General features: G+C 46.8%; 1 protein-coding gene across 1 annotated transcript in view; it reads left to right on the forward strand.

The window, feature by feature from the left end:
* The window catches only part of chid1 (chitinase domain containing 1), a 315,372-nt gene that overhangs the window by 50,731 nt on the left and 250,119 nt on the right, over positions 1-14,522 (forward strand). The window lies entirely within an intron of this gene.

Below are 14,522 nucleotides of genomic sequence, written 5' to 3' on the forward strand. Positions count from 1 at the left end.
TGGCAGAGGGGAAGCCGCAGTTCCTGAATAAGGACATTTCAGTGGTCCTAGAGTAGAAAGCCTCATCTTGAGAATGAATGTGACAGATGCGGAGAAATTGAGGAGGAGGGCTGGTATCTTTTCAGGAGGCAGGGAGGCAGGAGGTGTATTTGTGGTAGCTGTGAGTCACCTGAGATGGACGTAAAGGGATCCAGGTAAAGAAGAGAAGTGACAGAGTTGATCCTCCAGAGAAGGGGGACAAATGTGAGGTCACTAGGTTACATTTCTGTAGAACATTCGTAGTTGGCTTTGGCAATCCACTTGCTTCAGGTTTGCTTTTACCAATGCTAAATTTTTATTTGAGATTGATTTAACTGTATTTAAGTTCCCAGTTGCCATCATTGTAATTAGATTTCTATAGACTAGTACTCAGCTTGGTCTCATTGCTGATAATGCTCTAAGTCCCATGAATGCTCATGTGTAAATAACTCCTTAGTTTGAAATAAACTCCCTTCTCTGGTGTGTGCTGCCCTTCTGGGAACTGGCTCAAACCGTGTCCTCTGCTTGTGCTCTCGTACCAGTGAGTCGGTGCTGTGAAGAGGCTGCACCTTGGTGTGCAGTGGGGTGGCAGCTCAGTACTGAGATGTGGGGCTCATGGCTGCACTCTGCTGATACACTCTGTCTGATATCTGGTAGCAGCTGTTCGATGTGCTTGTACTGCTCTAGCCAGGCCAGAGGTTGCAACAGTGAACATAGAATAGTACAACACAGCACAGTACAGGCCCTTTCTGCCCACAATGTTGTGCTGACCCTCAAACCCTGCCTCCCATATAAGCCCCCACCTTAGATTCCTCCATATACCTGTCTAGTAGTCCCTTAAGCTTCACTAGTGTATCTGCCTCCTCCACTGACTCAGGCAGTGCATTCCACGCACCAACCACTCTCTGAGTAAAAAAACCTTCCTCTAATATCCCCCTTGAACGTCCCACCCCTTACCTTAAAGCCATGTCCTCTTGTATTGAGAAGTGGTGCCCTGGGGAAGAGGCGCTGGCTATCCACTCTATCTATTCCTCTTATTATCTTATACACCTCTATCATGTCTCCTCTCATCCTCCTTCTCTCCAAAGAGTAAAGCCCTAGCTCCCTTAATCTCTGATCATAATACGTACTTTCTAAACCAGGCAGCATCCTGGTAAATCTCCTCTGTACCCTTTCCAATGCTTCCACATCCTTCCTATAGTGAGGTGACCAGAACTGGACACAGTACTCCAAGTGTGGCCTAACCAGAGTATTATAGAGCTGCATTATTACATCGCGACTCTTAAACTCTGTCCCTCGACTTATGAAAGCTAACACCCCATAAGCTTTCTTAACTACCCTATCCACCTGTGAGGCAACTTTCAGGGATCTGTGGACGTGCACCCGGAGATCCCTCTGCTCCTCCACACTACCGAGTATCCTGCCATTTACTTTGTACTCTGCCTTGGTGGTTCCAAAGTGTACCACCTCACACTTCTCCGGGTTGAACTCCATCTGCCACTTCTCAACCCACTTCTGCATCCTATCAATGTCTCTCTGCAACCTTTGACAATCCTCTACAACACAACCAACCTTTGTGTCGTCTGCAAACTTGCCAACCCACCCTTCTACCCCCACATCCAGGTCGTTAATAAAAATCACAAAAAGTAAAGGTCCCAGAACAGATCTTTGTGGGACACCACTAGTCACAATCCTCCAATCTGAATGTACTCCCTCCACCACCACCCTCTGCCTTCTGCAGGCAAGCCAATTCTGAATCACCTGGCCAAACTTCCCTGGATCCCATGCCTTCTAACTTTCTGAATAAGCCTACCTTGTGGAACCTTGTCAAATGCCTTACTAAAATCCATATAGATCACATCCACTGCACTACCCTCATCTATATGCCTGGTCACCTCCTCAAAGAACTCTACCAGGCTTGTTAGACACGATCTGCCCTTCATAAAGCCATGCTGACTGTCCCTGATCAGACCATGATTCTCTAAATGCCAATAGATCCTATCTCTGAGAATCTTTTCCAACAGCTTTCCCACCACAGACGTAAGGCTCACTGGTCTATAATTACCCGGACTATCCCTACTACCTTTTTTGAACAAGGGAACAACGTTCGCCTCCCTCCAATCCTTGGTACCATTCCCGTGGACAACGAGGACATAAAGATCCTAGCCAGAGGCTCAGCAATCTCTTCTCTCACCTCGTGGAGCAGCCTGGGGAATATTCCGTCAGGCCCTGGGGACTTATCTGTCCTAATGTATTTTAACAACTCCAACACCTCCTCTCCCTTAATATCAACATGCTCCAGAACATCAACCTCACTCATATTGTCCTCACCATCATCAAGTTCCCTCTCATTGGTGGATACCGAAGAGAAGTGTTCATTGAGGACCTTGCTCCCTTCCACAGCCTCCAGGTACATCTTCCCACCTTTATCTCTAATCGGTCCTACCTTCACTCCTGTCATTCTTTTTTTCTTCACATAATTGAAGAATGCCTTGGGGTTTTCCTTTACCCTACTCGCCAAGGCCTTCTCATGCCCCCTTCTTGTTCTTCTCAGCCCCTTCTTAAGCTCCTTTCTTGCTTCCCTATATTTCTCAATAGACCCATCTGATCCTTGCTTCCTAAACCTCATGTATGCTGCCTTCTTCCACCTGACTAGATTTTCCACCTCACTTGTCACCCATGGTTCCTTCACCCTACCATTCTTTATCTTCCTCACTGGGACAAATTTATCCCTTACATCCTGCAAGAGATCTCTAAACATCGACCACATGTCCATAGTATATTTCCCTGCAAAAAGATCATCCCAATTCACACCCGCAAGTTCTAGCCTTATAGCCTCATAATTTGCCTTTCCCCAATTAAAAATTTTCCTGTCCTCTTTGATTCTATCCTTTTCCATGATAAATTATAAAGGCCAGGGAGCGGTGGTCACTGTCCCCCAGATGCTTACCCACTGAGAGATCTGTGACCTGACCCGGTTCATTGCCTAGTACTAGATCTAGTATGGCATTCCCCCGGTCGGCCTGTCCACATACTGTGACAGGAATCCATCCTGGACACACTTAACAAACTCTGCCCCATCTAAACCCTTGGAACTAATCAGGTGCTAATCAATATTAGGGAAGTTAAAGTCACCCGTGATAACAACCCTGTTATTTTTGCACCTTTCCAAAATCTGCCTCCCAATCTGCTCCTCTGTATCTCTGCTGCTACCAGGGGTCCTATAGAATACCCCCAGTACAGTAACTGCTCCCTTCCTGTTCCTGACTTCCACCCATATTGACTCAAAAGAGGATCCTGCTACATTACCCACCCTTTCTGTAGCTGTAATAGTATAGTAATGCCACCCCTCCTCTCCTTTTTCCACCCTCTCTATCCCTTTTAAAGCACTGAAATCCAGGAATATTGAGAATCTATTCCTGCCCTGGTGCCAGCCAAGTCTCTGTAATGGCCACTACATCATAATTCCATGTATGTATCCAAGCTCTCAGTTCATCACCTTTGTTCCTGATGCTTCTTGCATTGAGGTACACACATTTCAGCCCTTCTACCTTACTGTCTTTACATCGTTTATTCTGCTTCTCTTTCCTCAAAGCTTCTCTGTATGTTAGATCTGGCTTTACTCCATGCACTTCTTTCACTGCTCTATCGCTCTGGGTCCCATCCCCCTCGCAAATTAGTTTAAACCCTCCCGAACCATGCTAGCAAACCTACCTGCAAGGATATTGCTCCCCCTCGAGTTCAGGTGCAACCCATCCAATTTGTACATGTCCCACCTTCCCCAGAAGAGATCCCAATGTTCCAAAAATCTAAAACCCTGCTCCCTGCACCAACTCCTCAGCCACGCATTCAACTGCCATTTCCTCCAATTCTTACCATCTCTGTCACGTAGCACTAGCAGCAATCCTGAGAACGTCGCCCTTGAGGTCCTGTTCTTCAGCCTTCTGCCTAATTCCCTAAACTCTCACTTCAGGACCTCATCCCTCTTCCTGCCTATGTTGTTGGTCCCAGCATGTATCACGACTTCTGGTTGCTTTCCCTCTCGTTCCAGGATGTCGTGCACCTGGTCAGAGACATCCCGGACCCTGGCACCCGTGAGGCAACAAACCATGCGGGTGTCCTTCTCACGTCCACAAAATCTCCTTTCTGCTCCCCTGACTATGAAGTCTCCAATGACGACAGCTCTCCTGGTCGGTCATCCCCGCCAACAGTATCTAGGATGGTAAACTTATTATTCAGGGGAATGGCTACAGGGGTGCTCTGCGCTACCTGTCTGATCACCTTCGCTTTCCCCCCCTCTGACTGTCACCCAACGACCTGCTTCAGCCAGCCTAGGTGTGACTACCTCCCTGTAGCTCTCATCTACGACTGCCTCATTCTCCCTTATGAGTCGAAGGTCATCCAACTGCTGCTCCAGACCCCTTACACGGTCTTCCAGATCGCCCAGCCGTATGCGCTTCTGGCAGATGTGACTCTGTGGGAGAGGGGCGTTCCCCAAGATTGCCACATCTCACATGAGAGGCACATCACTGTCTCAGGAGACATTGTAAAAACTAACTGCGAGCTAGCTTGTCCTCCACCTCTTCTCGTCGAAGCCTCTCGAGTGAAAGCCTCAAAGCTCCACTCCTTCACTGGCCCACTCACCCACAGTGCTGACAGGGGTGATTTATAACTGAGAACATCCAGGTCTCTGTCAACAATGCTCCTCCCTATTTATACTGTCTTGCTGATATTTATTTATTGAGATACAGCACGGAATAGGCCTTCTGGCTGTTCAAGCTGTGCTGCCCAGCAACTTCGATTAACCTAGCCTAATCATGGGAAAACTTACAATGACCAATTAACCTACTAACTGGTTCGTATTCGGACTGTGGGAGGAAACTGGAGCACCCATAGAAACCACACGCATTCCACAGTACAGGCTCCTTACAGATGACATCGGTTGGACTCTGATCTCCACCGCCCTGAGCTGTAATAGCGTTGTGTTAACCGTTACGCTACCTTGGTGCTACTGTTATGATGGCTGCATCTGCTAGCATATTTGTACCTGATTATTTGACTGAATAGCTTTAGAGGCTTCCATTACTGACTATTTATTACTGACTATTTCTTTTGTCATCGGACTGCTGCACTGCATGCAGTAAGCCTTTCTCTGCTGCTTTGCAGCCTTTTTCTATGTAATCCTCAGGCTCGCCCAGCTCGTGTTCGTCTAGGAGAAACTGCCCTTGGCCCCGCCAAACTGAGAAATCATGTTTGTGTGGATGCTGTGTAATGTACCGCCCAGTTACAAACCAACAACGCAAAATATCAGACAGTACACCATATGCAATTAAATGATTGAACTTTGTGAATCTTAATCTGAATATAGGGTTAGTAATGAAAATAAAAAAGGGCCCAATTCAAGGAAAAGTCAAAAGTTCAAGTTGAAGCTCACTCAGTTGTCATTCTTCCATCATCGGTCTCCTCCAAGCTTCGCCGACCCTCGGACCCTCAGATCCCAGTCCACTCCATCCGGTGGTCTACCAGCTGTCTCCACACACGTCTTCCCTCTTCATCTCTCCTCAACAAAAACCACAAAAAAAATCCCTCCAGATTCACAAGACAGAACAACAATCTCTGATTGGCTAACATGCATACCACAGTCCTGTTATCTCCAGCCGTAATCCAAACATTGCTGTTCCAGAGAAACCATTACCTCAGCAGTGAACATTACAGAGAAGCCATTACATTAGCCTTAGCAGTGAAACATTACAAAGAAGCCATTACATTAAAAGTGAATCCTTACAGCGTGTTACACTCTCCCCCCACCAAATTTAGTCGTGTCCTCATGGCGTTGATATAATTCGCCAACCCTTCCTGCAAAACACAAAGCCCAATCCAGGTGCAAAAGGCAGTGGAAATCACGCCCAGTTCCCCAGGCGCTACATAGACCAGCCTATCCGGTGGTCTCCTAATTTTCTGAGACCTCCATACCTCCTCACCTAACTCTTCAGGCTCAGTCGCTATTGGGGATGCTTCAGGTCTACTTGTTGAGTCCTCCCCCAATCTATCACTCATGTCCCCCTGCAACTCTGTCCCTTGTCAAGGCCCCGCTTCCTCTCCTTCAAGGTTCTGCTGTAACCCAGGCTGCCCACAGATAGCTCCCCCCGCCCCCACTTCACCTGACTCGGGGAGAAGGGGCGGGAGTCTCTTCCGCAATTAATGGAGAGTTAGTGAAAGGCAGCATGTACCACACATCCAGATTATCATCCTCTGAATCAGTATCCCTGTCATGGGCGGGGTCCGGACCAGCCTCTCCCGCTGTGGGCCCTGCAGTTGCCCTGTGTTTTTGCAGAGTCCTCTTGCTAGGTGTAGGCTCCAAGTCAGGCTCTGAGTCTACCTGCACCTCTTGTCCCAGGGGCAACAGGTGGTTCTGATGGAGAATCTTAACAGGCTCATTTCCCTACCCCGGTTTCAGCCGGAAAACAGGTAGGTTTGGCATCCGACTCTCCACCACATAGGGTGTGGCCGCCCAGCAGTCAGCCAACTTGTTTTTCCCAGGTAGCCCCAAATTCCTTATGAGGACTCGGTCTCCCAGCATGAGTTGGGAGAACCTCACTTTTTGATCATACCTCCTCTTATTTTCTCGATTCTGCTTGGCGGCCGTGACCCCAGCCAATTCATAAGCCCTTTTCAGCTCTCTCCTCATATCAGACACATACTTCAGGTAAGTCTCCGGTGATGTCACCCTCGTGTTCATCTGGAGGATCCGCTAAAAGGGCTTTGCCCTCAGGCACTCTGGGAATTTGGGGGTCCCCATCACTCTCGCTACTTCCCCGGGCCTTACCACCATTGGCTTCGACTGGGTGAACCAGGTGGTCCTTCGTTTAAATTTGGCGTCCAGCCCAATGCTACCACGCACTTCCTCAAAAGTAGCCCGAAACACCAGGTGCATGGACATTGTCCCCAAAAATCTCTCACTAGCCTTCTCCTTGCAGGCCCCCATGAGCCTCCTCACAAGAGGGGTGTTGGTCCTTACCAGAATTGAAACGCTGCCCTTCTCAACAGGGTCCGGACAAACCAGCACCAGTGTATCAAGAACCTCAGACACTCCCCCAACGGCCTCCAAGAACTCCAGTTTCACTGACAAATAACTGTCGTATGGATAGCCACCAGCACTGAGACCCCAAATCTCCAGTGCACTGAATGGTGTCAAGGGTAAATGCTTCAGATATCGGTTGTAAAACAAATGGTACAGTAACATGACCTGCGACCTGGTGTCGAGTATGGCTTTAGCGTATATACACTCTATCCATAGCAACACACTGGAGCATGGTCCCACTAAGCCTTCAGGAATAGGGTCTTTTGCTTTCAGGAATTCCTTGTGCATTGCTGGGAATGTGCTCCTCAAGAGACACCAGGCCGTTCACTCACTGGGTCTCCTCTAAGTTTCCCGACACCTCTCCCTGCTTAGGTACCCGGGGGCTCGCTCTCCGAGGGGCTTCCTGCCATTCACATTCCCGCCAGAAGTGTCCCTCTTCCCCACAGTTGTAGCACATGCTATTGGCCACCCCTCTTCTCGTGGACCCCTGGCTACCCGCAGCCCTCTGTATAATCTGTCCCCTTGGAGGGAGAAGGGGGCCCTCTACCAGTCCTATCATACGGAGGGTCCACACCCGCTGTTAACACCCGGGACATCTCAGTTCTCAGCTCTGCCACCATCTCCTTCACCATTCCCCGGGTTGGGCTGGCCCCGGTCACTTCACCACAAGGGGCTACTACCAAGGACTGTACCCTGCTGACGGAGTCCTCTTGAGGCCCCGACGTGTTCTCCTCCTCCCGCACCTCTCTGATCAGCTGAACAAATGAGGGAGGGGGACGCGTTTTATGGGACTGCCAGAGACCCCAAGCAATCATGTCTTGGGGCAGGGTGCCTTTGGCTATCTGATCCATCCTTAACTTATCCACCTCAGCCGCCTGAATGACCCTCCCGGCGCCGCAAACAATTTAGCTGCCTCTCTAGCCAAAAAATATTCGCAGAAATCTTCTCCCCCTTCTCCTGACGCATGCTTTGAACCCCGCCCCCCCCCCCATGAGCTCCAGTGGTGTGATACCAAAAGCGTTCTCTAATGCGTCTAGATACTCAGCAAGGGTAGCAGAGGGTTGGTTAGCTTTCATGGCTCTCAATACATCAGCCCCCAACCCCTTCAAACTTTCAACTGATCTCTGTCGCTTTTTGTCATCAGAGCGCTGCCACTCATCTAACAACTGAGAAGTTTTCTCCACCCACGTCTCATACTCCTCTTCCCCCTCGGGGGTGGGCGTTATTCCAGAGAATATTCTTAGCTTCCGGCAGGGACCCTCTGCCTGTCCACTGGGCCACTTATTCGCCAGGGAGGTAAGAAACATAGAAAATAGGTGCAGGAGTAGGCCATTCAGCCCTTCGAGCCTGCACCGCCATTTATTATGATCATGGCTGATCATCCAACTCAGAACCCTGCACCAGCCTTCCCTCCATACCCCCTGATCCCTGTAGCCACAAGGGCCATATCTAACTCCCTCTTAAATATAGCCAATGAACTGGCCTCAGCTGTTTCCTGTGGCAGAGAATTCCACAGATTCACCCTCTCTGTGTGAAGAAGTTTTTTCTCACCTTGGTCCTAAAAGGCTTCCCCTTTATCCTTAAACTGTGACCCCTCGTTCTGGACTTCCCCAACATCGGGAACAATCTTCCTGCATCTAGCCTGTCCAATCCCTTTAGAATTTTATATGTTTCAATAAGATCCCCCCTCAATCTTCTAAATTCCAGCTTTTATAAGCCTAGTGGATCCAGTCTTTCATCATATGAAAGTCCTGCCATCCCAGGAATCAATCTGGTGAACATTCTTTGTACTCCCTCATGGCAAGGATGTCTTTCCTCAGATTAGGGGACCAAAACTGCACACAATACTCCAGGTGTGATCTCACCAAGGCCTTGTACAACTGCAGTAGGACCTCTCTGCTCCTGTACTCCAATCCTCTTGCTATGAATGCCAACATACCATTCGCCTTTTTCACCGCCTGCTGTACCTGCATGCCCACTTTCAATGACTGGTGTACAATGACACCCAGGTTTTGTTGCACTTCCCTTTTTCCTAATTAGCCACCATTCAGATAATAATCTGTTTTCCTGTTTTTGCCACCAACGTGGATAACCTCACATTTATCCACATTAAATTGCATCTGCCATGAACTTGCCCACTCACCTAACCTATCTAAGTCACCCTGCATCCTCTTAGCATCCTCCTCACAGCTAACACTGCCGCCCAGCTTCGTGTCATCTGCGAACTTGGAGATGCTGCATTTAATTCCCTCGTCCAAGTCATTAATATATATTGTAAACAGCTGGGGTCCCGGCACTGAGCCTTGCGGTACCCCACTAGTCACTGCCTGCCATTCTGAAAAGGTCCCGTTTATTCCCACTCTTTGCTTCCTGTCTGCCAACCAATTCTCTATCCACATCAATACCATACCCCCAATACCGTGTACTTTAAGTTTGCACACTAATCTCCTGTGTGGGACCTTGTCAAAAGCCTTTTGAAAATCCAAATATACCACATCTACTGGTTCTCCCCTATCTACTCTACTAGTTACTTCCTCAAAAAATTCTATGAGATTCGTCAGACATGATTTTTCTTTCACAAATCCATGCTGACTTTGTCCGATGATTTCACCGCTTTCCAAATGTGCTGTTATCACATCTTTGGTAACTGACTCTTGCATTTTCCCCACCACCGATGTTAGGCTAACCGGTCTATAATTCCCCAGTTTCTCTCTTGCTCCTTTTTTAAAAAGCGGGGTTGCATTAGCCATCCTCCAATCCTCAGGAACTAGTCCAGAATCTAAAGAGTTTTGAAAAGTTATCACTAATGCATCCACTATTTCTTGGGCTACTTCCTTAAGCACTCTGGGATGCAGACCATCTGGCCCTAGGGATTTATCTGCCTTTAATCCCTTCAATTTACCCAACTCCACTTCCCTACTAACATGTATTTCCCTCAGTTACTCCATCTCACTGGACCCTCGGTCCCCTACTATTTCCAGAAGATTATTTATGTCCGCCTTAGTGAAGACAGAACCAAAGTAGTTATTCAATTGGTCTGCCATTTCATGTTCCCCATGATCAATTCACCTGTTTCTGACTGTAAGGGACCTACATTTGTCTTAACCAATCTTTTTCTTTTCACATATCTATAAAAGCTTTTACGGTCAGTTTTTATGTTCCCTGCCAGCTTTCTTTCATAATCTTTTTTCCCCTTTCCTAATTAAGCCCTTTGTCCTCCTCTGCTGGATTCTGAATTTCTCCCAGTCCTCAGGTGTGCTGCTTTTTCTGGCTAATTTGTATGTTTCTTCTTTGGAATTGATACTATCCCTAATTTCCCTTGTCAGCCATGGGTGCACTACCTTCCCTGGTTTATTCTTTTGCCAAACTGGGATGAACAATTGTTGTAGTTCATCCATGCGATCTCTAAATGCTTGCCATTGCATATCCACCGTCAAACCTTTAAGTATCACTTGCCAGTCTATCTTAGCTAATTCACATCTCATACCTTCAAAGTTACCCTTCTTTAAGTTTAGAACCTATGTTTCTGAATTCATTATGTCATTCTCAATCTTAATGAAGAATTCCACCATATTATGGTCACTCTTACCCAAGGGGCCTCGCATGACAAGATTGCTAACTAACCCTTTCTCATTGCTCAATACCCAGTCTAGAATGGCCTGCTCTCTAGTTGGTTCCTCGACATGTTGATTCAGAAAACCATACCGCATACATTCCAAGAAATCCTCTTCTTCAGCACCCTTACCAATTTGGTTCACCCAATCTATATGTAGATTGAAGTCACCCATTATAAATGTTGTTCCTTTATTGCACGCATTTCTAATTTCTTGTTTAATGCCATCCCCAACCTTACTACTACTGTTAGGTGGCCTGTACACAACTCCCACCAGCGTTTTCTGCTGCTTAGTGTTATGCAGCCTACCCATATTGATTCCACATCCTCCCAACTAATGTCCTTCCTTTCTATTGCGTTAATTTCCTCTCTAACCAGCAATGCAACACCACCTCCTTTTCTTTCATGTCTATCCCTCCTGAATATTGAATATCCCTGAATGTTGAGCTCCCATCCTTGGTCACCCTGGAGCCATGTCTCTGTGATCCCAACTATATCATATTCATTTATAACTATCTGCACTTTCAATTCATCCACCTTGTTATGAATGCTCCTTGCATTGACACACAAAGCCTTCAGGCTCGCTTTTACAACTCTCTTAGCCCTTATACAATTATGTTGAAAAGTGGCCCTTTTTGATTTTTACCCTGGATTTGCCTGCCTGCCACTTTTACTTTTCACATTACTACTTTTTGCTTCTACCCTCATTTTACACCCCTCTGTCTCTCTGCACTTGTTCCCATCCCCCTGCCACATTAGTTTAAATCATCTTGAACAACGGTAGCAAATGCTCCCCCTAGGACATTGCTGATGCCAACTCGGAACTCTCACTCTTCAATGGGGGACAGGGACTAATTAAACTTTCCAAATCCGACCACTCTTTCCCCTCACTCCTCAGAAACGATAGAACCCTGTCTCTGAAATCTCCGCCCCCAACTGAGGGCAACTTAGCTTGTGACCCAGCCTGCTGGGCTCCCTTCTCCTCCTCCCTGACAGTATGGACAGGCCATGGTTCCGCCTGACCTGGGGCACTGATAGACACTGGCAGTCCCACCGCCGTTACGTCAGCGCTAGTCTGAACTAAAACAAGGTCTGAGCCTGCCATTTTATCAAACCTTCGCGCCACGATTTCAACCTTGCCAACAGCTTTAACCATACTCAAAAATCGAATTAACAATTCATCCGGGGTACGAATATCCACCCCATTCAACAAGCGCACATTAGTTACTGGCAACCCCACGGACGCACACCACTGCTCCACCCCAGCAGCATCCATACCAGCACAGATTAAAACAGGGCAATCAGACAGCATCCAACGGAATCAATCCCGGATGAGCCCCTATAATTGTAACCCTCAGGCTCGCCCAGCTCATGTTCGTCTGGGGGAACTGCCTTTGGCCCCGCCAAACTAATAAATCACGTTTGTGTGGATGCTGTGTAATGTATCACCCAGTTACAAACCCACAACACAAAATATCAGTCAGTACACCATATGCAATTAAATGATTGAACTTTATGAATCTTAATCTGGGCATGGGGTTAGTAATGAAAATTAAAAAAGGGCCCAATTCAAGGTAAAGTCAAAAGTTCACGTTGGAGCTCACTCAGTCGTCATTCTTCCATCATCTGTCTCCTCCGAGCGTCGCTGTCCTTCAGATCCCAGTCCACTCCTTCCAGTGGTCTGCCGGCTCTCTCCACACGTCTTCCCTCTTCATCTCTCCTCGACAAGAACCGCAAAAAAAAATCCTTCCGGATACACAAGACAGAGCAACAATCTCTGATTGACTAATATGCATACCAGAGTCCTGTTATCTCCAGCCATAACACAAACATTGCTGCTACAGAGAAACCGTTACCTCAGCAGTGAACATTACAGAGAAGCCATTATATTAGCCTTAGCAGTGAAACATTACAAAGAAGTCATTACATTAGCAGTGAATCCTTACAGTGCATTACATCTATATGTGATGCATTGTGACTGTGTGGGTGTGCAGTGCATTACCTGAAGATGCACTTTGTGATGTGTCACAGCTACTGGCGTGCTGCTGTACTGCCCAGGTATTGAAGTCCCATAGTGCACTGTAGTAGCTCCGTAAGACCTGAAATACAAAACCTTGTACAGACACTGACTATCCCCAAACAATGTTGTCAGTGTGAAGTGTTGTAACTGTTATAAGACTATAAGGTTTAGGAGAAGGAGTGGACTGTATAGCCATTATTGGATTAGGGTTCAACACAGACAAAATGCTAAAGGAACTCAGCAGGTCAGCCAGCTTCTGTGGAGGGAATTGGACAGTTAACGCTTAGGGCAGAGACTTTTTTTCCTCTGTAGATGTTACTTCACCTGCTGAGTTCCTCCAACATGTGCTGTTCAAGATTTACAGCATCTGCAGAATCTATTGTGTCTTGCATTAGGGTCCAGATTGTTCTTATTCTGCTGGCCCATGTAGTTTTAGCTTTCTTTACAGTTACATGTTTGTATAATCACCTGTTTGTCATCTTTAAGTAACTTGTGGTGTATTTGGTTCTATACCGTAGCTTCTTTGTCTGAAAAGCTGAAGTGTGATTCCATCAGTACCCGCTAAACTGCTGTGTTATCTAAACTGGACCAAGCAAGTTTGCAAAACGAAAGGAAATCCTGTGCTCATTTTCCTTTGTTACAGCTTGCTACAGTGTGTTGGTACAGACTGACTCTGACCTGTACTATGTACAGGGTATTTGCTGGTACAGGCTGACTCTGTCTGACCTGCACTATGTACAGAGTGTTTGTTGGTACAGACTGACTCTGTCTGACCTGTTCTATATACAGAATGTTTGTTGGTACAGGCTGACTCTGTTTGACCTGCACTATGTACAGTGTGTTTGTTGGTACAGGCTGACTCTGTCTGACTTGTACTATGTACAGTGTATTTGCTGGTACAGACTGACTCTGTCTGACCTGTACTATGTACAGAGTGTTTGTTGGTACAGCTGACCCTGATTGACCTGTTCTATGTACAGTGTGTTTGTTGGTACAGGCTGACTCTGTCTGACCTGTACTATGATGAACATCTAATAAAACTATGTAACTATAAGATTTGCACCTTAGTTTGATTTCCAAACAACCTTCTGGACAACATCATCCCCAGATCCAACAAGCTGCTCTGCCATTTATCAAGATTTTTGCTGATCTTCTTCAGAGCCATTTTCCTGCACTATTTCCCCCTATCCCTTCATCTTCTTAACCTTCACAAATCTAGGTATCTCTTATTTTACTAACTTAGTGAAACCCCTGTTTTCTCGGTCTTCTTGGGAAATATTTCGTTAGCCCTTGCTGGCAGTCTTCCAACTCTGCGCCAGACGACCTACGGTTCTTGGGCTGCATAAGTCTAGGGAAAACACTCTCCGGTCCCGCCAAATCCATGAGATTGGGATGTCTCTCCCACCCAAACCCTGGTTTGTGTGAATGTTGTGTGATTTGCTGCCCTCTTACAGCTATGAAATAACAGATAGCACACTGCATATAATAAAGGAAGTATATTTATAAATATTAACTAAAGGTTTGGTAAAGAAAAGAAAAAAAAACAAAAAGGGCCCATTATAATTAAACAGTCAAATATGCACAAGTTGGAGCTTTGCTCTTCCAAAAGTCATATTCACCGATCCTCAGTCGAATCCATTGAATCACATCCCCCACCGGATTGAATCCTACGACTGGTTCTCTCCAGCATCTACTCTCTTCGTTTTCTGCTGAACAAAGACCAAAGCTCACACCGGTGTCAGGCACACAAAAAAACCCACTCCCCAGACTGGATGGCTCACATTCTGAAA

This window comes from Mobula birostris, chromosome 11 (genome assembly GCF_030028105.1).
Source record: "Mobula birostris isolate sMobBir1 chromosome 11, sMobBir1.hap1, whole genome shotgun sequence".
Taxonomy (NCBI): Eukaryota; Metazoa; Chordata; class Chondrichthyes; order Myliobatiformes; family Myliobatidae; genus Mobula; species Mobula birostris.